General features: G+C 46.0%; 1 protein-coding gene across 3 annotated transcripts in view; it reads right to left on the reverse strand.

The window, feature by feature from the left end:
• The window catches only part of GTF2IRD1 (GTF2I repeat domain containing 1), a 174,354-nt gene that overhangs the window by 130,048 nt on the left and 16,485 nt on the right, over positions 1 to 27,821 (reverse strand). Inside the window, exon 2 of one of the 3 annotated variants that reach the window (XM_075120866.1) lies at positions 8,954 to 9,051. The exons of the other annotated variants lie outside the window; for them this stretch is intronic. The gene's annotated coding sequence lies outside the window, so the exon portion shown is untranslated. The remainder of the gene's footprint in view (positions 1 to 8,953; positions 9,052 to 27,821) is intronic. 3 annotated transcript variants of the gene reach the window in all.

A 27,821-nucleotide genomic window follows, 5' to 3' on the forward strand; every position in this document is an offset into this window, starting at 1 on the left:
GTTTTCACAGTGTTGTAACCAGGTCAGGACAGAACAGCATGATAGCCAGCTCGCGAGACTCTATTGCAAGTAATCAGGGTCTAAGCACCAGATTTTCCAAAGAGCTCACGGTCTGATTTTCAAGTGCTCAGCAGCCACAACTGGGGCCAGGTTTTCATAAATACCTCAGCTCCCATTTAAGCACCTATATTAGGGGCAGATTTCAAAAATACGCAGCACCCATCGAGGCCCTTATGGCCAGGTTTAAAAAAAAAAAAAAAAAAAAGTTGAAAATCCAACCATTTTATTTTGGTGCCTAGAAATGGAAGCTGAGCTTTCTTGTTGGCTGGGATTTGTTTGAAAATTGGGCCCCTATTTATGTATGTAATCAGGGAGGGTTTAAAAAGATGGTTATCAGGAGCTACTATAAATGTTTGCAGGCCAATTGGGTTGCATGTGACACAGAAGATTATAACCCTTTGCCCAGAGTTATTACAATGGCACAAAACATAGCAGGTACTGTGTTTGCCCAATTCTACACCGTTTTCATGCTACACCACCAGTAGAAAACGTAAAATTAAAATAATGACTGCTCACAGGAAGAAACAAACATGTTTACTTTTTTTAAAACCATTCTGAATTATGGTGCAACTGTTTTTAAGAGTTTTCTTCAAAACCAATACCCTATTTAAAATGACAGCAGTGGATCTTTATGGCAGCCTCGCAGCAGTGAGGAGTAACACCACGCTGGAGACCTAGCCTGGAGTCCTAATCACCCCTGCCTTCCGGAACCAGGGAGTAGAATCTGGGAGAGAAGGAAGCACTTCCCATCAATCCGCAGTGAGAAGCAGCATGGCTCCCAGGATATTGCACTGGACTGGGAGTCAGGAGATCTAGGGTCTAGTCCTGGCTCAGCCACTGATTGGCTGGGTGACCTTGGGCATGTCACATCTCCTCTCTGAGCCTCTCATTCCCTGTTTGTCTGTGTTGCCTCTTGAGGCAGGGACTGTCTTATTATGTGCCTGCAGAGAGCTGGCACAACCAGGCCCTGCTAGGCACTACCTTTATTAATAATACTAACTACTGCCGCTAGAAGATGTAGCCATGCTGACTAGCTTCTATGGGAGTCCCATCATGGCAGATTAAAAAAATCATATCATTTACAATCTCAAATTTGAATTTACAATATCTGTCTCAAGGACTAAAGCATTAAATGAAATGAAACAGGCCAATCACTTCTGTGCGTTCAGTCAATACATATTGATGTCATCATCACCCCCCTTCATAACACACACAGGGATACTGTAATGTTTAAAGTTGGGTGTCACCAGGTGTTGGACTATAGGATGCTGTAGGGAGAAGTAGAGCCATTCTACTGACTCACCCTGGTGACCAGAACAGGAGGCTCTCTGTAGCTCCAGTTCAGACATGGAAAAGGTAAGTATTTCTGAGAAGGAAACAAGAGACTTATTATTTGCATTGTGACAGTGCCTATAGGCTCTAATGGGACCCCACTGAACTAGGTGCTGTAATATATATTACATACACGTACACACACACAGTCAGTGACACTTCCTGCCCCCAGAAACTTTACAATCTAAATAAACAGGGTGCAAAGAGAAAGTGATGTGAAGTGTCTTGCCCAAGGTCACACACAGCAGGTCAGTGGCAGAGCCAGGAACAGAAACCAGGTCTTCCAGTCCTGCCACTATCCGTGAGACCACATGGCCAAGATAAACAGCAGAATAGCAATCTCGTCAGAGAAAAGCCCTTTTATATCTGTATGTACAATACTCGTGCCACATTTGAGCCAGTGGGACGCCTACTTTGTATTGCCCGCGCAACCCTTGCCTCCCCCACGATCTGGATCGTAACAAGGTTTAATAGAGACAAGGGGTTTTGTACCAAACACAAATCCTGCTGGTGTTCCACCTGCCGGGGTGGGGTGGGGTGGGGTGGGGGGAGGAATACTCCTTCAGCTCACCAGCTGGAGCCCTGAAGCACTCTCAGGGTCAAGGAGGACTCTCTTACAATGAAGCTTTCTGCCTTTGCTGAGCCTCAGCGACAGACACACAGTACGCTGACTCTCATGAGTCAACTTTCATTTAGAGATCTCTCCACTCCTTATGCAAGTGCCTGGCCTCCTTTCCTACTGCAGCTCTCACCAAAGGAGGCGATGTGATTCATTCCCCTGCGATACGTGCTGCTCAAGAGGTTCTTTGGGGCTTCTCTCATGTCACAGCTCCATCACCTCATCAAAATCCAAAGGCAGACGCTCTGCAGCAGGAGAGTTCTGGTTTTATTTTTGGCAGACCCAGGGAATTCACATGACCCTTTCATTTCAAAGGAAAAATCCCCAGAGTTTTGCCTCCTTTTGACATCTTGGAGGTTTCAGATCATAAACCCCAGACTTTGAAGTTCAATAGTAGCGAAGCTCCCTCTTCCGACACCTACACTTCTAACCCACCCTATATGCACCCCAGGAAGGGGGAAAATGAATCTACAAACCGTAAGATTTAATCATAGGAACGAGGATACGTTTCTTCTGTCATTCCTAGAAGGGTGGAAACAATACGGCATTTCCCATTTCCTAGTAACAGAAACTGCCAGCAATACCGAAGTCCAGTATTACAGCCCCCTCCACCACGAGAGCAATAAAAATAAAAATAAAAAAAAATAGTTTGACAGTAGGGAGTGATGAAAGGACTCAAATCACTCTTCTCAGAACCCAAGGGTCCAGAAGACTAAAATTAGTAGCGTTTGCTAAGTGACTAATCCCATCTCCCTGTGGGTTTGCTGCCTTTCCCTGTACCATTCTGATCACTAATCAGGAATGTTTATCACTAGCTAGCTCAAGAGATGATTACCTACCTACCATGAAAAAGAAAAAAAAGTTACCCTCAGAAGTCACAGGACTCTTTCAGGGGTACCAACAGTGGTAGGTATTTCAGTTTTGTGTAGGCACAACTAGACAGACCAGCAACAGAAACACAGACAGATCAAACAGCTCATTGTACGGCATCAGGGATAAGCTTTTGTTAGCCATGTGCTCCCGAAAGAGGAATTTTTGAACAAAGATTTTTTTGAGAAATATAGTGCCAAATTCTGCATGTGTGTTATCCCCGAAGACCCCACTGGCTTCAGCTAAATGACACGGATTTACATTGATGTAAATGAAAGCAGAATTTGATGCATTGTGCTGTGGGTTACAGAGAAATGTGCTTCTGTATTAGTGATGCAGCAAATCCTATCCCTCACGTACAGTTTGTAATATAATGTATTTAACAGGAGTACAAAGACCCTGCTACTGCACTTGGAAATAACAGCTTCTCCCCTAAGTAATAAACTCACAGGCACCATATTTTACCAGGGTCAACAGCCGCCCTTATTTTTCCGCCTACTGTTACACAAAATTTGGTTGTAAATAAGACCAGGGTTGATCCTGCGCCTTCAACTGCCACTGAAGTCAGGGTTGAGGTGCTGTCCAGCACCTTATGGAATTGGGACCTAATGCTCCTGGTTCAGGGGTTCTCAAATTAGAGATAAGCACCCCTCCGCCCTTCTCATATTTCTGAATAGGAAGGAGTTCCTAGATAGTTCCTGCCTACATGGGAGGTCATAGACGAGATTGACAACTCTTGCTCTAGTTTATTTCCCCTTTGGGATGAAGTCCCACATTAAAATGTATCTAGCATCGGTATCAGTCAAAGGAATTTTGTCTCCTCTTCTGCAGGGCTTGAAAAATAAAAGCCTCTGCTCTCTGCTGCATTACAGCCAGACACTGGCTAATGGCTCAGAGGTGGGGTGCAGTTTTGAAACTCAAGTTCTTTGCCAGCCCACACCCCCCATATTGATGAACAAAATGAAAATGCCCCAGGGGTGACCTCTCTGCTAATTTATGTAACTTCATGTTCACAGAGCAAGGGAAAGCGGGTCAGGAGGATCAGGAGTGTTTTAGCTCTAAAATGGAGCTGTATTTCTTAATTTACCAAGGCAAACGGGAGGAGGGAAGAGGAAGGTGAGTGACTCTTCTGGCAACAGAGACCAAAAAGGGAAATTAACACTCTCAGTGGCATGGGGAAAGGGGGCTATTTTTATTTTTTAAATGTTGATTTACTACATTCGTGGAGCAGAGTTCAAGCCAAGACTCCTCAAAAAGAAACCGGGGGGGTGGGAAAAAAAAGTTTCCAGAGTCTGGTTTCTTGGTATGTAAGCTAACACTCATGTTATTTAAAGCCAGAGTTTTAACAGCATTCAGCTACTGTTTGCGTGATCAGGATAAAAAAAAAAAATCGCAATCCTAATTCCTGGCCTCCTGGTGCCTATGACAACTGGTATCTGTCTCCTTGGAAACTAATCTCGTGGTATTTGAACAATGTAACAAGGGCCTTTAATCTCCCAAACACTGTAAATCTTTATTCTACCCTGCTTTTCTAGTAGGAGGAGCCAACATAAAAAGCTTCTTGTTTTCTGCACAGTTAGGGAGATCCTAACTGCAATTTTCCATTACACATACTTCTTTAAAATTAAAAAGGGGTCTATGTTCAGAAGCCCTACAGGTAAATAATTACTCATGATTCACATAACTTAAGAATCTGTTCCTCAGGCAGGGAGAACTCACACTGACAATTACAGACAAAAGCTTTTTTTCACCCAGATGAAAGGGAAAAAAAGATACATCCATCACCCACTCCCTCCCCCTCAAAAAAGCCACACAAGGGATGGCTACGTCTCTACTAACAGCCTGCTAAAAACAAGTCTGGTGAGCAGAAATGCTTTTGTGCCTGATCCAAATCATCAAAGCAGGTTGGTTTCCAGGTGTCCCAAGGCCTCAGAGCTTGGCTTGTTCCGCCCTCATCCTTTTGCACCCTGAAATGACATCAGACAGCTGCACTGGACACAGTTTAAAATAGGTTTCTCGGTAGAACTGGCAGAAAAAAATCACCAGTAACTGGTTTATAAACTGCATCCAAAACTCAATCAAAAGCTATTAGCAGAGAAAAAGGAAAAGGTATTTTGCATGCTGCAGCGTGACTAGCATTACAAATGAAGAAGCTGTATCAGATCTCAATGTTACTGGGAAATCATAATACAGTAGCTATAGGGACTGGCGGGGGGGGAGGAGGAGGGAAGAACATGGTTGCTAGTCAGAGCTTAGAGGTGTTTCAAAGAAGTATGAGCTCTGACACTGCCTGACATTGTACGCTGTTGTCCAGCTGTGGGGTTTTATTAGTTCATAACAAAATAATGCTACAACTTAGCACTTGCCTTGCATAGCACCTTCCAGCCCAGGATCTCTCAGGCCTCTCTCTACAGACACTAAGGGGTTGAACCTCCCAACCCCTGTGCCAGCGGGTATGGTAGGACTAGCCTCGTTTTACAGAAGGGGAAACCAACACACAGAGTAATTAAGTGACTTGTCCCATAGTAACTTGGTGTCAGAAATGGGAACAGAACCCAGGAATCTTGTGTCTCAGGCTGGGTCTACGCTGCAAAGGAAGGTGTGTTTGCAGCCCAGACAGGCATACCCCTGCGAGCTTCGTCTAGCCAGCGTAACAGCAGTACACATAGAACCATAGAATATCAGGGTTGGAAGGGACCTCAAGAGGTCATTTAGTCCAACCCCCTGCTCAAAGCAGGACCAGTCCCCAGTGTTTGCCCCAGATCCCTAAATGGCCCCCTCAAAGATTGAACTCACAACCCTGGGTTTAGCAGACCAATGCTCAAACCACTGAGCTATCCATGGGCTAGCCACCCAAGTGCAAGCCCTCCAGGGACCCCGGGAATGTATGCAAGTTGCTTGTGCTACCATGTCTACATGGCTATTGTTCCCCACACGAGCTAGATTAAAGCTCTCATGGTGTGGGAGGAAGCATTGCTAAGCTTGCCTCTTTCCCTTCTCTGCGCGTCCCCTGTCCCCCTCAGGGCTGGCACCTTGTCAGGCCAACTGCCCCACCCTCTCACTCACCCACACACCTTTAGCAAGAGAAGAGGGTGCACAATGCTCAGTTACGCACCCAGCCTGCTGCAGCTCCTCTCTGCTCTGAGCTGAAACAGCCTGCAAGGGGAGCAGCAAAGGCTGAGACCAGCCCACCCCCCAGGAGGCATTGTGACCTAGTGGATAGAGCACCAGGCTGGGACTCTGAAAACCTGGGTTCTATGCCCAGTTCCACCACTGGCCTTTTTTGTTCCTGCTCAGTGCCTCAGTTTCCCCCGCTGTAAAATGGAGATGATACTGACCTCATTTATAAAGGGCTTTGAGATCTACTGAGGAAAAGTGCTATATAATTATGTATTATTATTGCTGTTAATATTCCCACAGGTCACAGCAATCCCCAGGAGTGTAAAACCTAGGACAGTCTGGTCCAAAGCATACCATTATACTCTACTATTCTATATTAGGCAATATCAGACAGCTAAAGGACAGGTATAATGTTTTAAATGGAACAGTTTCTGGTTGAAAAATGCTGTTTTGTTAAAATGCAAATGTTTCGTGGCAATGTGTCAATTTCAACAACAAAAATTTCAGACGAGAACGTTTAGAGGTGGAAGAGCAATTGAAAACGAAACAGAGCATTTGATTGTGTTTTGACTTTCATTTCGTTTCAACTTGACATGGAAATATGGTTTCAATGCACCATGCGCTGTGGTTGGTCAGTGTTGTCACATGTTACCTTGTGTGTTCTTTCATTGGATGAGAGCGTCTGGAGGAGAGCAACAAAAGTGATAAGAGGTTTGGAAAACGACTTCGGAAGAAAGGTTGAAAGAACTGGGCCTGTTCAGTCTACAGAAGAGAAGGCTGAGGAGGGCCATTACAACAACCTTTTACAAATTTGAAAACGGTTAAAGAGGACGGTGATCAATTGTTCTCCATGACCAGCAAGGGTAGGACAAGAAATAATCGACTTCATTTGCAGCAAGGGAGATTCAGGTTAGATATTAGGAAAAACGTTCTAATGATAAGGATAATTAAGCACTTGAACAGGTTACCTGAGGAGTTTCTGGAATCCCTGTCATTGAAGGTTTAAGAGCAAGTTAGAGAAACCCTGTCAGAATGGTCTAGGTAGAATAAAGCCTCTGTCAGCAAAGGGAGGATGGATTAGAGGACCCTAAGGTCCCATCCAGCCCTTCATTTCTGTGATTCTATGAAATGTCCATTTTCTGACCTGCTCTAACTGAAGCTAGGCTACATACCCCGTTCCCTGAGGGTGTGAGAAACAGGAGGGCAGAAGCAACTGTCTCCTGGATTGAAAATTCTGTTTATCCTGTTCAAACTGATCTGAGGGGCCGGAGGGGAAAGGGGGAGTTCTCTGCCCCTAAAGGAATTCAGCGCCTCTCTGGAGGCTCCAGAGTCATCCCCAGCTCATAAAGATGTTTTCTATGAGCTGGAGACCTATGCCTCTGCAAGATAGCATGGGGTTTTTTTGTTCTGCTTTGGTTTTTAAAAAAAAAAAAAAAGAAAAGGAGTACTTGTGGCACCTTAGAGACTAACCAATTTATCTGAGCATGAGCTTTCATGAGCTGTAGCTCACCAAGGTGCCACAAGTACTCCTTTTCTTTTTGCGAATACAGACTAACATGGCTGCTACTCTGAAACCTTTGTTTTTAAAATTTCCTAGAGAAGATGCCCAGATCCCCCTCTGCAAATTACTCCAGCTGAACACTGCTGGGATGGCTGGATAGATTTAGGGACAACAAAGGGCAGAAAGTGCATTGAAAGGAGAATTTCCTTCACCAGTAAAGACAAATATGTACATCTCCCCTTTGGGGGAAAAAACCCCCAAACAAATCACGGACTCATTCCCCAGCCCTTCATCCCTCCCCTCTGCTACGCATGCACCTCTAATTCCATGGACGGGGCACCCCAGTACAACTGTCCCTCCTTTCAGAAAAATCAAGACTGCTTCAAAAGCACAGACTGAAGTGGGGGGCCTTCTTCCCAACCAGCCCCTACCTGCATTACATCTCTAGTTTCACCAGGACAGAGTTTAGTTTAAAGGACTTAAAACTTTACATTTACAAAGAAAAGAAAAAAAAGAAAGATGTAATTTGCTTGTATGTTACCGGAGAAGGGCCAGGGGACTGGAAAAGCCCTGAAAATAATTCTCAACTGTGTACAGAAAAGTAACACAGACCCTCTCTCTTTACGCCCCTCTCCCAGGCTCTGCTCTGTCCATTCATACACCTGGCACCCGTCCCTTTTTCTCTGCAGCTGCTGCCCCCTGAGCATCCTTCCTGCATCCTTCCAACTTGTCATCTCTCTTTCTTTTCCATGCTGATATCCCTCTCAATGCAGTTTTCCCTCCATGGCACTGCATTGGGTGTGATGTAGTACAGTATTCTATAAGTATTTCTCTCTTCACTAGTCTTATTTAATTCTTTAAGGCCCGATCCTGCAATCTTTATTCAGGCAAAGTCAACATATGTTTTGTCTGAGTATAGATAACAGAATCAGGCACCAAATTAAGGCCAGACTTTTTACCCCCTAATTCTCATTGGTTGTGGACCATTACTCATACTGAAATCAATAGGAAAATAGGGTACAACTATGGGTGGTACAGCCTGGTTCTTAGATAATTATATCCACTCAGGTAAGGCTACCAACAACCCCGTATTACAAGGGCTGTCCCTTATTTAAATAGAAAATTACCTGTCCTGTACTTCATCTCCGTACAATGAGATCGAGAGCTGCTGAGTGATGCAAAAAGCAGCAAGAAATATCACAGCGAACGTAGGTGAATACTGCTTAATAAATAAAATAAATAAATAAATAAATACTGGGAGGTGGGGTGGAACCGGGGTGCTAAGAAAACAGTCCCTTATTTTTGAAATACAATGTTGGCAACACTGCACTCAGCACCATGATTGCACTGCCATCTAGCCAGCCATCTTAGGGATGTTTCTGAATAGTACTAGGAGTGTCGTAGCGTAGGCCCCGGTTCAGGAGAGCATCACTAATCAGGACAGCACTTACCGCAAACTCTTAAGGGCAGGGATAATCTTTTTGGTCTGTGTTTGTACAGCACCTAGCATAACATGGTCCTGGTCCATGACAGGAGTTCCTGGGCACTACTGCAATATAAATAAATAAATAATCAATCAATCAATCATCAAGTGCTTTCCAGGTAAATTAGAGCTGCATAACGAGGTCTCTAAACAAAAAAAACCACTACTAAATGTTTTTACTATGGTTTAATCTTTTCTTTAATATATGTCTGGTTTCAGCATAGTAGATGTGATACTGGGACATCACTATGTTATGGTAAGTGCTATTAATGGAACTGAACCTTGTTTCTAGCCTTCGTGAAGCCCTCTATCCAAAGATTTCCAAAGCGATTAAACAAAGCTGAACAGCTCCATGGCTCCCACGCATGGCCGCCAGCCTAACCGTAACACAAAGGACACATTTAAAAGCAACATGCTTGGCTTGGCCACAGACGCAGACGATAAATGTCGACAACAACTCGCCCCAAAACCCAAAGCCAAGCCGAGCACCCTAGAACCAGGAGAGGAGGAAGAGCTCAAGTTTCCATGCAGTCCACTGGGAACCTTGGTATGGGTTCAGTCTTGCAAGGTGCTGAGCACTCCCATCCAACAGCACTCTCAAGCATATGCTTAGCTCTGAGCATGTGTGATGGGGTTTACAGACCCCACACTAAAGGTACAAGGAGTGGTGCAACTCTGTCAGGCCAGGAAGACCCCATCCCTCAGCAGCATGCTCCCTGTGGAGGACCTGTTTAAAAGAGAGCTCTGGCAGAGGGCGCATGGAGTGCAGAAAGGCGGACAGACTGCAGCCACGGAGGCAGAAACACAGAGAATGCGAGTAAGACTCGGCTGGGATTCCTTGATTAAAGGGGGGGGCAACTGGACTCTGAGCATGAGCTGGGAAGTGTCCCTGTCCCCCCGTTCCTCCCTGTCCCCCTCACTCACACATGCTCAGCTGAAGCCCTGAACTCCCAAGACTGTCAGCAGTAGACTGGGGCCACACCCCAAAGGCAAGGCAGGAAGCACTCCAGGGCAGACTGACCTGGAGGAGCAGTCAAAAGACACTGATCCACACCTTGTCTCTCCACCAGGTCCTGCCCAGGGCCCAAGCGGAGAGAGGGAGGGCCTGGGTCCTGCTACCCTTCCCTCCTCCCCCTTGCTGCTCGAGAGATCCAAGGGGACTCAGGGCTGGAGGATGGAGGCTGGAACACACAGTGATATGGCTGCCAGGCCCCCAGACTGCCCAAAAGAGCCACCTCAAGGCTTGAAGAGACTGTTCGGCTGCAGACTGACCACTAGCCCTGCTGGCCCCTCAAGGGCTGTGTGCTACAGCATCTATGAAATCAGTTGGACTATTCAGATGCTTAAAATTAAGCACAAGTCCTCAGCTACTTGCATGGCGGAGCCCCCAACACAGTCTGTTAATCTAGGAGGCACTCACAGCACCACCTCTTAAGAAAGGGACAGATTTCTCTCTCTCGGCAAGGTAGGTGCTGCCATTTTTGCCCTTCCCAACTCATGGCAGCTGGCCACCAATATCAACTGGCAGAAGGTTTGTGAATTAAATATAGCAATATTTATTTGATCTCTCTGACCCTCTGTGTATTTCTGTTATGTTTCTCTGCTCAGTTTATTTAAAGGGACAGGCTAGAAAGGTAAATGCATAAACAATGCTCCAGCATGGACTACCAGAAACATATATGGCACCAAAGTGAATCGCGAAGCTGTGGCTTTGGCCAAAAGGCAGGATATGCAAACCTCGAGAGACATGGGAGAAAGGTGCAGCTGTGTTTTTAACAGGTCACTCAACCCGGGAACCACCACCAAGACATTTAGAAATGTTTACAGGACTTACAAGTCACAAGACACACAGCTGGCTGCAACTGTGCTAATTCTGAGGCTCACAACCAGCCAATTGCTTCTTAACCACAAGCTCGCTGGATCCTGGCCTAAGAAAGGTTTCCAAACCACTTTCAAAATGACGGCGAGATTTCCAAAGACAGAAAAGGAGAGTCAGGTGCCTACCTCCCTGATCCTTTGCATCTTTGAAAGTCTCCCCCAGAAGCAATAGGATAGCTCAACGTTGTTAACCTCTTTACAATGTGCCGTGAGGGGGTCAACTGTTCTTAAGGCTCAGAATGCCACGTGTCCAATGGAAATCAGAGAGGAAGGGCCTTACTCTGAGCTACGCCGCAAGCATGGCAGAAAGCCAGACAGCTCCTGCTACGAAGCAGAGATCTGCTTCTTGATGACCCAAAGGAAAAGCCAAAAGGGGAGCAATGTTTTGAGATCAGTGAGCTGGATTAAAAATATACACATCTGTCCTCAGATGCACCTACGGGGATGACACAGCCTCTTTCGTGCATACTACAAGGCCGGCAAGTCCCAAAGAGAGCAAGGTGCCCTAATCCCCTGGAATTTCAAAGGAAGTTGAGTGCCTAACTCCTTTAGGCTGGTTTGAAAGTCCCAGCCTAAAGCCTTGTCTACACATCTGCAAACATCCTCTTCAGTCATGAACACTGGTTCAGCTCCAGTGCTGGGATCTCTGGGCAGAAAGCCCACCAGCGTTTGAAACACCTGTCATCCAACCATACTCAGAGCAGACCCAATTGACAGTGTTTAAAACACCAGCAGTCTGTCTGCATGAGGGACTCAAAGATTTCTGTGGTGTTTAGATGCTGCTTGTAATTATTAGAACTAGGAGCACTGGCTGTTGGGAGTCTGAAAAGACAGGAAACAGGAAGGGGGGGGGGAGTGGAGGAGGCGGAGAGAGAGCTACCGAGGGTGCAGCAGCAGCTTAGTAAAGAGGTTTCCACTTTAAAAATAAAAGGCCTGTTGAAGTTTCTTAGTATCTTGCCTGGTTGCTACAACATTTTGGCGACAAGGATGGATCTTCTGCCTCTGAACCCACCTGCACCCTTTCTGCAAAGCCCAGGTGAGCCTCCAATTGCTTTTACTGCCTGGATCCATATGTCTGAGACTTATCTGCTTGCAATCAGTGCCTCAGAGATTTCTGAAGTAAGAAAGCGTGCTCTGCTAATCCACTGCCTTGGAGCAGAAGGGCAGTGTATATTTTATACGCTTGCAGATGATAAATATGAGACTGCACTCATGGCATTAAAGAACTCTTTTGTGCCAAAAGTGAACGTAGTAGCTAATCGCTCCAGATTTCACCAGCGTGAGCAGAAAACAGGGGAGACTATAATGCAGCATAATGCTTCCCTGAGGAGTCTGATTGTAACTTGTGACTTTGGGAATATGGCAGATGAGATGATTAGAGACCAGCTCATTGAGAAAACAACCATGCTTCGTGTAAGAGAATGCTTACTTCTAGAACCACAACTTACACTAGAAAAAGCAATAACCATTGCTACTCAGATTGAGTCAGCTACAGCTGAAGCCAAAATAATGAGCCTGGATACAGGAGGCACAGTCCAGGCTGTGACTCCTTTGCAGAAAAGTTCACTATCGCTGCAGACAAACGATTACAAGAGGAAAACGAATGGAAAACCACCGAATCAGCAAATTCAAAATACAGTAAAAGCATGCTTTCGCTGTGGATCCCCACAACACCTTGCAAGCGACACAGGATGTCTGGCAAAAGTAGCTCAGTGCAATCATTGCAAAAAGATTGGGCATTTTGCCAAAGTATGTCGCAGCAGCCAGTTCAATCAACAGGTGCATGCAGTTACAATACCAGATGTTACTGTGCTGAGCGTGGACAAAATCACTACTGCACATATTCCAGAACAAATAAAGTGCACTGTAAACGTTTCCGCCATATCCTCAGGCAAACCACACTCTATTCAGCTAATGTTGGAAACTGGCTCAGCAGTGTCTATACTACCTGATTCCATCTATTTGCATTCCTTTAAAGATGTGCCTCTTACTGAGCCCAAACTTCACTTAGTGTGCTATCTGAAAAACCATATTCCAGTACATGGCTGCCCGCCAGCAATAGTTACTTTTGGTGATTGATGTGTAACTGCAGAGTTCTACATTGTCCACAAAGGCACTCCTATCCTTGGCAGAGATTTATTGGCTGCTTTAAATCTCAGGGTAGTTAATGGGCGAATTGATCTTCCTCAGCAAAGCACTCTTGCTGTACACACACCAGTTTCAGCTGGGACCCAACACCAGGTTGAGGAGAAACTCAACAAAGCTGCTCACCACGAAAGGACTGGGAAGAGAAGGATATCATACTGCTAGATGGTCTGCAAGACTACTCTCTTTCAGTTATGAACTGGAATATAAGCCTGGAAACCAAAATGTGGTAGCTGATTGCCTCTCTCGCCTGCCTTTGCCTTCACCAGATGGTCCACCGGAGGATGAGGGTGTAGTAGTTGCGCTTATTACAAGCGCTCTTACCACAGTTACAAAAGAACAATTTCAAGCTGCTTGTTCAGCCGTGTCCAATTCAACAAAAACTACGGGAATTTCTGACAAAGAGATGGTCCAGTCACCCTAAAAACCTTAACCCCATTTTGCTGCCTCATTTTAGAGTTCGGGATGAACTTTCTTTGCTTGACGGCTGTGTGCTACAAAGTATACACCGGCTACTTGTGCCAGAAGAATGACAGTCAAAACTCATACAACTGGCACACGATACTCAAGGAATTGTCAGAACCAAACAATGACTAGGGGAGCTGTATTGGTGGCCAGGGATGGACTCTCAAACTGAAGCACTCATAAAATCCTGTGTCACTTGCCAAATGCATGATAAGACAGCAGTAACACGTACCCCTCCATTACAGCCTGTTCCTCTTCCTGAATCTGCATGGGAAAAAGTGGCGATTGATACTGCTCCAAGTGACTGCCGTTATGCCATCACTTTAGTAGACCATTTCAGTAAATGGCCTGAGGTAGCGTTTACATTGCAAATCTCTTCTGCTACAGTAATTAATTTCCTCTCTTCAGTTTTTAGCAGGGAAGGTAACCCCAAAGAACTGGTTTCAGATAATAGTAGTCAATTTACTTCCCTGGAGTTTGAAACTTTTCTAGCACAGAGGAACATTTTGCACAGAAGGTCATCCCTATATTGCCCTCAAGCCAATGGGGAAATCGAACCATTTAACAGAAGTTTGAAAGAGAGAGTTTGCAAACGGCTAAACTGGAAGGGCGACTGTAGATAACCTTCACTACTGAGTTCTTGCAAGCATACCGGGCTACATGACATGCCACAGCGCAAAGATCACCCGCAGAGTTACTGCATGGGAAACAGATGAATCCTAAACTGAACATTGCTGGATTGTTAGAGGTATGACTTGATGCTCCAACCGAGGACGATGTGAGAAAAACAGTTGAATAGAACCAAGCAAAGTCAAAGGCTTTCACAGACAAGCGGCGGGGTGCTAAGGAACTCAAGTTTGCGTGTAGTTCCTTTGTTAGCATACGAAAATCTGGAATGTTACGCAAAGGGGACCATACATTCACAGCTCCTCTTAAAATCAAGAAGAAGGGACCTTACACCTATCGACTTTCTGATGGGCGTGTATGGAATGTTCTTATCTTGCACTTGCCTATGCACCAAGAGGAGATTATGCCAACACCCAGTCTGCATTGGAGGACTTCACCGTAGTATCAACACAACAAGACATTGCACTGGAACCAGGGCTTGAGACATGGCCTGTCAGACTCAGACAACCACCTGTCTGGACAAGAGACTGTTTTCAGTGTAATATTTCTGCCAACAGTATAGTGTCTTGTTCCATATTTGTTCCTGTGGTTAGAACAGCAATGTTTACTTTAAATTGGAAGGGTTTCTTAAGAGAGAAGGGAATGTGGTGTTTAGATGATACTTGTAATTATTAGAACTGGGAGCACTGGCTGATAGGAGTCTGAAAGGACAGGAAACAGGAGGCAGGGGGAAGTGAAGTGGAGGAGGCGGAGTGAGAGCTACCGAGGGTGCAGCAGCCGCTTGTTAAGAGATTTCCACTTTAAAAATAAAGTCCTGTTGAAGTTTGTTAGTATCTTGCCTGGTTGCTACAACACTTTCCTAACACAGGCACAGCTGAGACGGCATTAATAACAGTGGGAAATATTTTGAAACATTGCCCTACTGTAGACCAGACTTTTACAGTCTCCTGATTGATCTCTCAAGTCTCCTGTAACAAGGAGAAAGGATCAAACTAGCCATGATAGGACAAGATCATCAGTTCTTTTCCTCTAGCTCAGAGGCAGTTTATGGACACAGCAGCACCATCTGCTAGTTTATTATTCCTCATGAAAAAATTCAGCCTTTTTTCCACTGACTGTACTGAAGTCTCCATCACCCCACGCCTGTCAGACACAAATACCTATGCATACGGAGTAGCACTGTCTTCATCTGAAATCATTTGTCAGAAATCATAAGTGCAGTTGGGAGAAATTTTCCCCCTTTCTTAGAATCCTAGACTTTATTGCCTGCCCTCACAGGATGGCTGAACAGTTGCACTGCTGAGGAACTCATACCAGACCATATGGACCAGTCAGATCCAACTCATTTACTGTTATTATCAGACCCTCCTGACACAGAATTTCAGCTTTCATTTAAGCAAAAATTGAGTTTCTAGCCCTTGTGGCGGCAAAGAAAAAACTTCCAAGTGCAAGCTGATGTCATAGCAGTCTGCCTGAGTCTGCAGACACACTGCCTGAAACAACAGCTCTCAGAGGTGTCCCTGCCCTCAATCATCTCATGATGGGGCTGGTGACAGAGCCTAAAGAGGACATTTCAAATATCAGCATTGACTACTTATTCATCCTACCTACTCAAATGATCAGCAGTCCAAGTGGCAGGAGGGAAGTTCAGACATGGAACAGTGGGAAGCTGCAGGGGGTAATATTGTAAGGTGGGGGGGAGGAGAAACTCAAAGGGAGAGAAACAGAATGGAGGGTGGGGAAGGAAGTAATTCCAAGAAGTAGCCATGGCAGTAGTTGTCAGTGTATTTTCCCTATGAGTGCGGCTGAATGAGACAATAAGGCATGTAAATAGTAAACAATGATAACTAACTGTTTAGGCAGAGATGTTCAAAGCCAGCTAAGGGGTTTGAAGGAGGAAATTGGGTGTCCAAATCCCTCAGAAGGCTTTAATCCTTTTTCCTGCAGAAGGCCATACTCCATGCTTGATCTCTGGGCAAATCACTGGGAGACCTGCTGTGGATCCAGGGGAGTGTGTAGGCCTAAGCCCATAATCCACCACTAAAATGGAATTCAGCCCTGTGCCCTGACAACTCTGCTCTCCCCTGTTCCCAAGAGATAAGGTGACCTCTGTGCTGTTGAAGGAAGGATGGCAATCAGGACTGTACAACACAGTTGTGAAAGGAAGCAGCCTCTTCCTGTAGATACAGGTTTTTGGTTGTTGGTGAGGGTGCAGAGCTGGGCGTCACTGAAACCCCATTGTCCCTCATTGTCTCCCCCTTCAGACTCCTGCACATCACATCAGGCTAGCAACTTGCCCAGAGAAAGCCAAACAGAGTTCCCTCTTGAATCAGCCCACAGCCACCCAGCGTCCACACAAATGGAGCAGGCTGCCCTCATGCCTGTCTGTCCCAAGCAGCCAGGGCATGCCCAAATCCCGACTGGCACATGCTAGTGCTGTCCCAAACTCACTAGGGCTGGACACTCTTGTATGCTGCATTTGGAAAGTTCTACTCTAATGGGAGATCACTGAACGCCACATCCCTGGGTCCCACACAGGGAAACAAATGGAGCCACTCTAGGCTACCTGTAGATGGTGTCCTACACAATAGATGTTCCCAGGGAGGCTCAAAAGTGTTTATATCAGCCCCCCCTTCCAGGAACATGGATCTGCCGCGCTCCCAAAGAGAGCTTTAGAAAAGGGAGGGAGAAATTCATGTGGAGCTTCTTGAACCTCACTAGGCCTGGTCCCCCTTCCAGCATTGCACCTTGTAAGGACATCAAGCTGTGCAACTAGAGTGTGAAATGCTACCCAGCCTTAACTCTGACCCAAAGCCCAATTGAGTGATCAGAAAGACTCTCACTGAATCCAAAGGGCTTTGGGACCAGGCCCTGGATGACTCCACAAGGTGCAAGGGAACGGAGTTCCAGGCCCATCATAAAAATCATCCAGAACATTCACACGCACACACACAGGAAAATGCTTGAGCTTTAGGAAGTCAAACTCCCCACCCTCTTTTGAGTTGCCGTGAATTTTCTGTTGCTGTTTTAAACCTTCCCTCCGCATTTTTCTAAATTTGGGTCATCAAAGACAAAGGCCGGCACTTAAACCTCAGCAATAAGGGGCAAATGGATGGCAGAGAGGACTGGCAACAGGATCCAGAACCCCAGGTTCACTGGTTCAGACCTAATCTGGGCTGATAATCGCAGAACATTGGTTCATGTACTTAAATTAGCTTCTATCGCTGTAAACATAGTCGTGGGGGAAGCTACCCACTGGCCCTGGGCTCTCCATGTGCCATCATTTACACCAGTGCTAGAGCTCTGACTTGGCAGAGTTACACACCGGTGTGAATGATCGCACAGGACAACAGAGATTCAGGCCCCGTCTGCGGAATTCTTCCACTAGCAAACAGCAGCAGCGGTGGGGGAGTTGTAACTGTGGCAGGTGACAGGTTGACTCTGAGCCTTGGGTTCTGCATACACATATGTAGAAAAGGAGTACTTGTGGCATCTTAGAGACTAACCAATTTATTTGAGCATAAGCTTTCGTGAGCTACAGCTCACTTCATTGGATGCATACTGTGGAAAATATATAAGATGTTTTTATACACACAAACCATGAAAAAATGGGTGTTTATCACTACAAAAGGTTTTCTCTCCTCCCACCCCACCCTCCTGCTGGTAATAGCTTATCTAAAGTGATCACTCTCCATACAATGTGTATGATAATCAAGGTGGGCCATTTCCATACACATACGTATGTTGCATTAAATTCCAGATCAGATGTAATTCTCACTCACTGTGAAACACAGTATTTGTTGAAACTAAGTCGGCAGTTGTTTGCACTTAAGTGTAAACACGCTGAATATTAGGAGCTGCACCAATGTTGTATTTGCATAAGAAATGCAGCTTGTGTTACTCCCTCTATGGCTTCTTTTTTCCAATCCAATCAATCCATCTAGGTCACTGTTCCAAGATATGGGGGAGTATGTAAATCAGGAAACCTAAAACTAGAGCACAAGAAGCGAAAAACTGACTAGGTTTCGTTTGGGGAGAAAAACGTTACTTTATAATTATATAAATGTACTGATACAAACACACCCTAACCTTGGACCCAAAACTAAACCACTTCAAATTCTCACTGACATGCATATCTTATCGAGTCCGATTTGCATATTGTATAAATATTTATTTGCTTTTAATCCTGCAAAGCAAACCTGCCTTGGGGCACATTTCTTTTTAAGCAGCAACTGCACCGTTTTAATTGGGCGTTTTAGGCTCTTGAAAAGTGAAAACAGAAACAGCATCTCAAATTCAGTGCCTCCTTAAGGGGGCAGGGTGAGATCAAGTCAATTGCAGACTAGTACCCACTACCATATATTAAATGGAGCATGCTGAAAACAGGAATGCAGCATAGTCTAGTGGACAGGGCACTGAACTGGGAGGCAGGAGTCCTAGGCTCTGTTTCTGGCTCGGTCACTGTCCTCCTGGGTGACCTTGGGCACATCACTTTGCCTCTGTTTCTCCTCCCACCCTTTGTATGTCACATGTTTAGACTGCAAGATCTTCAGGGCCGGGGCCGGCTCTTACTGTGTGTGTGCGCATGCGTGCACATGCCTGGCAAATGGGGCCTATAACAGTTACCGTAATATAAATGGCTCTCACAATTCACTTGTGAATGCAGATGCGAAAAGGCAAGTGCAAACGTTACCGACGCACGTTGCATGGTCAAGAGAGGCCGTCCTTTCAAAAATTTGGCCTTATTTTTGTACACACAAGCAGAATAGAATAGAAAAGAAAAAGAAAGCCTATTTTTTCCATTTACTGCCCCTTTCCCCCTAAACCAGGGGTAAGTCCATTTTACTTCCTTTTTAACACAATGGAACAAAACCAATATTGGGGTAGAATGCAACCGCTGAGAATATAGCGCCTTTCAATCCATAGAATCCCAGCTCATCAAAGACTGGTGTTTGCTCAACTGCTGACCGATTAAGAGCAGACATTCAAGTGTTTGTGGTCACTACTGAGATTACATTGTTCGCAATGGACCCCTCTCATTGTTTGTTTTGCCTTCAGTGCCTCACCAGAGAAGCAGAGTTTAGGTGGACTGGGGGCCTGCACTGTGCATTTCCGTCCTTTCTAATGTTTGGGTTTCTTCTTGCTTTAGTCTTAATTCTGAATTTGCTGGATGTCTACAGCTTGTTTGTGCAGAACTACCTCATTCTTGTCAGCAGAAGTAGCAGGGTTTAAAAAAACAAAACCAAACCCCACCCCAAGACAGTGAACATTTGACATAAATGACAGACTTGGACAGGATATTTTTGACCAAGTTTAGGCCAAGTTTTGCCAAAGGTAACAATAAAGGCAAATCACAGAATGGGTGGGAGGTACTAAATTTTATTATGTGCGCATGTGCACACATGCTGCATTGACAGGCAGCACTGTCTGACAAGGCACTGGAGTGGGACTCCAGAGACCTGGGTTTTATTCCTGGCTCTGCCACTGACCTGCTGGGTGATCCCCGCCAACTTGCTTCACCTCCCAGTGCCTTGTTTCCCCGTTCTTGGTCTCGTCTATTTAGATTGTGAGCTCTTTGACACTCTTATTATGCATCTGTGCAGCACCTAGCACAATGGGGGTCTAGTCTCAGTAAGTCCCTCTGTACACTGTGAGGGATGTTTGTAATACAAATAAGAGTCCCAGAGAAAACAAGGCTCTGGCCATTCATGAGCAGCCCTATGGGAAAGTCCTACAGAATCTTAGAGAGATGAAACCATTAGCGTTCTAGAGAAATGGGATATGGCACCATATAAATTATTCCAAAAACCTATCGAATTTTATAGAAAACAAAGAGATCCCTTCCATAGGGTTTTTAAGATCCCCAATAAAATTCTAGAGCATGGCCATAACTCTCTGTTAAACCTGCAGAATAGTACAAAGCTCTATAGTCAGGTTATCACTTTCTATCAAGTTCTACAGGACCTAGAAGGGCACAAACATTTGGGCCTTTATGTTGTGGCAATGAAAATTTCATTAGGCACTCAAGCGCTGTGTGAGGAGCATGGAATTAGACAGATTAGGTTAGATACAATGAGCTGAAGGAAAAGACCTTGCCTAAAGGCTCTAAAATAATGAGAAAAGGAGTACTTGTGGCACCTTAGAGACTAACCAATTTATTTGAACATAAGCTTTCGTGAGCTATAGCTCACTTCATCGGATGTAGCTCACGAAAGCTTATGCTCGAATAAATTGGTTAGTCTCTAAGGTGCCACAAGTACTCCTTTTCTTTTTGTGAATACAGACTAACACGGCTGTTACTCTGAAACCTAAAACAATGAGGAGGACCTGGAAAATATCAGAGAAGGCACTCCTTAACCAAGAATGTCCTCTACCAACGGTCTGATCAGATTTGGACCTTGGGCAAGAATCACAGCTGCCGTGGAGGGGAGAACAGAGATACTGTGGCAAATTATATCTTTCATTGAGAGCAGAGCTGAGGGCTCACCTAAACTTGAAGTGAAGGTGTCTCCAATCCATTTCTAGAGGGAATCCAGTCCAAAAGGGATAACCTTAATGTAAACGTGTCTGCCTCTCTCTATGTAAATCTGAACACCAGAGTCTTGACCATCCAAACATCAGAAGCACCTTAATTACCCTTGCTTCCGAGAGATGGATGGAAAGTGATGTTTGCCTGTATCCCTTCCTATTCCGCTGTGATCAAAGCATTCAAATCTGGATCTATGTAGCCTAAGACTGTGAATTAATTTCTTAATCAGCTCCCCTTAAATGGGTTGCAAGCAATTAGGTAATCTGAGTGAGTCACCCATCAGCGATGTTGCCAATCTGCTTTCAAGCCCAAGATACTGCAGCGGGAGCCTCAGGGAGTCATTCCAAAGGAAGCTAGAGAGCTCTTTGCTAAGCTCTTCACACACACAACACAGAGCCTCAAAGTGGGTAAACACAAAGCTACTTTATAATGTAAAAGTAAATATTTAAAGAGTCATTTATTTCATCTGCTCAGCTGCAACACCTTGTCCTCTTTAGAAATCTCAGGAGCAGGCAAGGCAGCCGACTAGCTGTCCTGCTATTATGTGCCTTGGGTGAAAACCCACACAGGGCTTGCGTTCACGCATCATCACCTCGTTGTTTGCATCTCTGGCTTTCGTTAGCTCAAGTTTTAAACAACCTGACCTGATCCATCAATGGCTATTAGCCAGGGCAGGGATGGTGTCTCTGGCCTCTGTTTTACGGAAGCTGGGAATGGGTGACAGCAGATGATGGCTCACTAGATCGTTACCGTTCTGTTAATTTCCTATGAAGCACCAGACATTGGCCATTGTTGGAAGACAGGATACTGGGCTCGATGGACCTTTGGTCTAACCCACTATGGCCGTTCTTATGTAAAATAACCTGACCTTAGAAAGATGGGAGGTGGGGAGACAAGGGAGTAGCCCAAAACTCAAATTACAACCAAAGCACCTTTAAACAAGTAGCCTAGTCCATTGCAGACGTGAGCTCTGTATTTGTCAGGTCAGTGCTTCGTTGGGAGGGTCCCTGCCCTGGGAAGGATCAGACCAAGGCTCTCCATAGTGGCAGAGGACAGGAATCCAAGCAGAGATCTGGAACTGAATTGAGTCCAAAATACAGTGGTTAGGACTTATTACTAAAAATGTATTCTCACAGATATGACAGCAGAACCCTGCTAATTACTAGTGCAACAGGTGCTCTAGGGTCTGATGGGACAGACGCAGAAGATCCTCTGCCAGTGAAGGACTGTTCCCTGCAACCCAATTTTAAATGGCCCAAGTGCCAGGGCCTCCATCACTTTTCTTGGAGGACCATTGTAATCCAAAGAGGTCATTGTGAATAGGTCTTCCCCGATATTCAGACTACATTTTCCTTGGTTTAATGTCATTCTACATTCTGTTACATTCCCCCCCATCTACCTCAGGGGGTGGGAGAGGAGAGAGAAAGATCTCCATGGTCCTATTTCTTCTTCTTCTGCTTTTACAAAATGAGTTTTGGTTTCCCCTTTCCCCGGCAGCCGAGAAGACAGGACACTATTGCAAGTATCAACACCTAAACACAAGCTGCCCCAGTGACCAGTCCTCCTCCAGTCTCTCTGCCCCCCACAAACATCAGTTGCTGACAACACTATACTAAGAATTAAGCACTTGTAGGCCTGATTTTCAAGCCATCTCAGTTCCCATTTAGGTACCGAAGTAAGCAGCAGGGTTTTCAAAAAAAGCTCACCGAATTGGGTGACCAGCTCTCTGAAAGTCTGGCTGTAGGAGTCACAACGGTAGCTGCTGCTGAGCATTTTGGAAAAGTTTGGCCACCGTTATGGATGCTGAGCCTTGGAATATCTAACCCTGAGCTTTTTTGTACATCTGGCTCCAACTACTAACTTTCAAGGTTAATCAAAGAACAAAGCCACCGTTCCAGACAGCACTACACATAGTCCAGCAACACTCAGCTCATACAGAAGCACCCATTAAAGTCTAGTCCTCCCCATTCCCTTTTCAAACACACGCAGAAGAGCAAGGGCAACAGATTCAAGCCAGACAGAAAAATCAATACCCAAAGTGAACGTTCTGGCCTTAAATGCTTTTTTGGAACATCTCTAGCTAAGAGCAGGTTAGTGGGGGAGGGGGGAACAAACAAACAAAAAAAAACACACACCCACAACACACAGCAGTTTAAGAAGAACTGCATTTGCTGTTAGGCTTTTCAGAAATATAGCTACAAATTTACGGCCTAGGAACAGGCAGGGGACTTCAGACGCTCCGCACATTTGTCATTCAAAGACTCTAAGTCTTGCCATTCCCTTCTGAATGAGATACAGCCATTGCTGATTAGCTACAGGGGAAGCAGGGAGCCAGGCAAGCATGTTCTTTGTTTCCTCTGATACTAACTTCTGCGCTCATGCACCAGACCCCCCCCCCCACTCTTCCCAGCAGCAAGATCTTCAGGAGGGGAGCTTCCCACCCCCAACCCCCGCTCTCTGTGGCTGTCATCCGGTAGATATTTTCTTTCCTGTTCCTCTAATCTCTTCCCCCCCCGCCCGGCCCCCACCTTCCGCTGCGTCTTTTAAGTCTTTAAACGACTCCCTCCAATTGCCGATGGACACTCGAACGGCTGCTCGAATAACTGGCTACACGAGCGCAGTGTTTCCTGCCTAACAAAATAACCGTGCTTTGCTCCACGGTGGGGCTGCACATTAAGAACTGCAGCACGGCAAATCAGTGAAAGCACCTTCCCTGATGGGAAAGGGATGGAGTTTAAAAAGGAGAGGACGGCTTGAGCCATTATGGCCAGAATTGTGAAAAAAGGCCTCAAATGGGGCAGGGTCAGTGGTTCTCGCTTAACATTGCGGTTATGTTCCTGAAAAATGGAACCTGAAGCGAAATGATGTAAAGCGAATCCAATTTCCCCATAAGAATTAATGTAAAGGGGGGGGGAGGGGAAGAGAAGGTTTCAGGGAATTTTTTTTCGCCAGACAAAAGACACGATATGCAGTATTTACCATTGTGGGTCGCATATGCAGCTCTCTGTTACATGGGCTGCATTCACACAATAGATATACTACCTGCCTGGCCCTGAGGACGTCACATGGCCCTCAGCGGTATGCTGATGGGACCATGGGTTGAGAACCACTGGGTTAGATTTTCAAAAGAGCTCCCTGTGCTGAGCGTATAAAACGTTGGGTGCAGAGCTCTTCTGAGAATCTGCCCCATGAGATTGTGTCTACGCTGCACACGAAGCATGGGCTCAGACTCAGGTTTGAATCTCTTCCGTAAGTCCACACGCAAACCTGTCTAAGATCAGCAAGCACTCAGGACCTGGGTTCTAGGACCCAGCTAGGGGGATGGGTCAGAGCTCAAGTCCCACAGTGAACAGGATCCAAGCGCTGTCATTCTGCAGCGTGGATGCAGTTGAAGCTGCAGACCCAAGTCAGAAGGTCTGCCTGGTGGAGCATGGACCCAGGATGCAGTGTGGACACTCAAGCACAGAGCCTACAAGTGTGGGTCCTGCAGACCCAGGCTGCGTGTGCAGCATAGACAGACCCTGAGTGCCCAGAGGGAGCTGCTGGATGGTGGGTGCTTTGGAAAACCTGACACTTATGTCTGAATGGGAGCTGAGTCCCAGATCCTCAAAAGGTACGTAGGCTCTTACTCCCATTGGATTTCAGTGGAAGTTAGGAACCTAAATACCTTTGAAAATCTGGATCTGCGTTCTTTGGAAAAACTTGCCTGCCACCACATCAAAACAATGACCAGCCAAAGGATCTAAGATTGTCGGGTTATTTATTTTCTATTTATTTATTGAGATTTAAAATAGATGCCTAGCCAAGGTTCTAGGTGCCCTAACACATCACTGATGAATGATGCTGGGATTTTATTGCTTTGAGTACAAATACACTCCTCTCCTCCCCTTCATTGTTATGGGATGCGTATCCTCAGCGCTCACCAAAAATCCTATCAAACGAGGCCTAGTGCAGTGTGCCTGGAAGGTCACCAAACACAGGCAAAAAAAAACAAACAAAAAAACAAACAAACCAAAAAACCACCACCAAATCATAAAATCAACTGGTAACAAAATACTGACCAGTTGTAACAACAATGATCTTGGGGGGGTGGGGGGGGAACCACTAGTAAACAAAAAAATAAATACATCTTAACTGCATTGAGATAATAAAGCATCCCCATCTGCTTTCAAAGAGCCCTTGAGAGCCAGGTATTTGTATGCTCCTAAGTATGGAGTAGAGGAGATCTCCAGTCTAGCTGGCAGCTAAGGCAGAGTAAACTTTTGTATCCCTGCAATGGCAGCAAAGGCTGCTTTTGTCGTGAAGTGCCTTGCGAGTGTATCCATTGATACCTCTATATTTAGGCAGGTGTAATTCCCACAGAGATAAAGACCTTGTTTTTCAAAAAAGCAGCAGCATCATACATACATTACAATAGCAAACATCAGAAAACAAAGACTTTTCGAGAGAGCGCTTAATCCTTGGGGTAGCTGCCTGGTAAATCAGAACCTAAAGGACGGTACTGACTGTGAGGAGGCGGATGGCAGAGAGCATAAAAAGGAAGCAGGCAGTTTGCCTATGACCAAGGAATGCTCTCAAATCTCCCCCCCATCTTGTACACAATCCTAGGGTTGGAAAAATATTGCTGGGGTAACCACAACATGCATTTGAGGGGTCCGGGAAACGGCTCAGTATTTCACGCCTCAGAAGCCCCGTAAAGTCAAAAGGCATTTCAATCAGCGCTTGTTATTTTACAGCATGTCAGCAGTTGTTTCTTGCTCTACATGACTTTCCTGGGCCCTTTCCCATTCTGCTGCCTTTCGGAGGAGGAGGGCAGACCCACTGAGCCTTTCAATGGCATAGCCATGGAATTATGATTCCCTGAACAGACTCATACATTGTGGCTGATCTTTCTATCACGGCGCTGCCTTTTGCTTTTCTCCCTCTTCGATTCCAGCAAAGGAGGAGACAACTAAAGGATGGGAACCCCAACTCAAAGTCTAGCCGTCTGGGGACGGCCAATGCACGGGGTGAAGTAGTAATCCCTCAGAGCTGGACTTTAGCTCCATCTGGGGTCTGCTTAGCTGAGGCAAAGGGCACAGAAGCAGGATCAACAAAATACAATTAATGTCTGCTTAACTGGACCTAACCTATAATAAGAGAGAGCACCTCCCCCTAGTCCAGGGCTTCACATGCTCTCTCACAGTGTGAAAACACAGGCTCCTAGACAGACTGTCTGCTGGACAACTCAGCTCGCATTCGGGCTTGTGCAAACCACTTCCCCTCCCTTTTAGCGAGTTTGTGCCAATCGCACGACATCCCCGTTGCACCGACAGCCATTGGCTACGTGAGGCAAAAGTGCCATGAGCCAAGTGCTGCATGTCGTTTCAGCTGTTTTTAATGTGACTGAGCTGCAGGGAGCAAGGAGGAGCCAGCACCACGTGGCCAGCCATTGCTCCACGGGCCGCGTGCAAGTACTCTACAGACCACAGAACGTGAGAAGCACTGCTTGGTCCAGACTCATTTCCTCTTCCTCAGAGGAGCAGTGTATGCAGACAGCGTCTGAGTGCGGCCCACTACGGGTATGCCTACACTGTAATCACGGGGGTGATCGTGGCTAGTGGAGACGGACCCAAACTAGCTTTAATCCAGCTGGCTTGGGTACTAGAGTAGTGAAGCCAGAGAATCATGGGTTTTTTTAGTGTGGGCTGGGTAATTACTTGGGCGAGTAGCTGCAGTGCCCAAGGCAGGGAGATTCAAGCTAGCTCAGTATGTCTACACAAACTGCAGGCAAAAAAAACACCACACGGCAGCAAGTCTCATAACCTGGGCCTACAGACTTGGGCTCGTGGAGCTTGAGCTATGGCGCTAAACCTCGCGGTATGGACGTTCCCACTGAGGCTCTGAAACCCAGTGAGGGGTTGGGTCTCAGAGCCCAAGTAGGAACATCTACACGGACAATTTTAGCACCGAAGTGCGAGCCCACATCTGTAGACCCGGGCTCAGAGACTTGTGGCCGGCCACAGGTGGGGTTTTTGTTTTTGTTTGGTTTGGTTTTTTTTGCAGTTTAGCTGTACCTTAAGGGCCGCAATGTCAAGAGCTATGGGACTGGTTTGTTATCACAGCCTGGCCAGCAGATGCAGCATTGCCAACCCCAAGCATTCAAAATTGAGCTTGGAGTCACATCTCCCGAAGTTAGGAAAGGGCTTAAAAACCCTGAGATTTTACAAAAAACAAATCAATACATTTGCTTTTAATAGGGGTTTCTGAGCCTTTAGGACACACTCACATCATGCTAGCAAGCTTTTCTCTGCAACTATAAAGCTAGAACCCTTAATAAAACAGAGCAAAGCTGAGACTGTCACGTATTCACAGGACTCCTGAAGCTAGGGCTTTACGAGAAACCTCCAAGTACCGTGACAAAATCACAAGTGTGGGGCAACACGGAGATGGTTGCTAGAAAGAGCAGAGAGACACCTGGTGTAAGGCTGAGGATACTAAGGATTAGATCTTTTCGCACACAGAGTAGGCTTCTTAATTTATAAAGAACTACTATCCTCCTGGACACAACAGGTGCCCTGAATGCTGCGGTGTGGGTAAGGAAAGCACGGGTGGGAGGCCAGCATTTAATATAACATCATTCCCTAGCTCTTATAGAGCACTTTTCATCAGTGGGTCTCAAAAAGTAGGTCATTATCATCCCTATTTCATCGATGGGATAGATGAGTATGTCTACACTAGAGATTATACTGGTATAGCTATGCCAGAACAGCCCCCTAGTCAGCGTGGGAACACCCTCTCCCTGAATGAGATTAGCTACGTCAGTGGAAGCCCTCTTCCATCAACACAGCCGTGTCTACACTGGGGTTCTGTCGGCATAGTGTGACAGTCACACCCCTGACATGAGTAGCTATGTTGACGTAACTTCTCAGTGCAGACTGAGCCTGAAGCACAGAGAGGTGAAATGCCCAGGGTCACCCAGCAGGCCAGTAGCAGAACCCAGGTCGCCCGAGTCACAGTCTTCTATCCACTAGGCCACCTAAGAGCCCACAGCCACACCCCAGAGCAGAACTTCGAGGTGTGACCGGGTCAGTGGATTCACTGACACTTCCTCTCTGTGGAGGAGGGTTGTGACACAAGTGGCGTCTACTGCATCCTGGAGGATGCAGCAAAGGCCATGGAGTACCCAGGAGGAAAGATGCCTCCCTCCTCC

The sequence above is a fragment of the Caretta caretta genome, chromosome 17 (assembly GCF_965140235.1).
Source record: "Caretta caretta isolate rCarCar2 chromosome 17, rCarCar1.hap1, whole genome shotgun sequence".
NCBI lineage: Eukaryota > Metazoa > Chordata > Testudines > Cheloniidae > Caretta > Caretta caretta.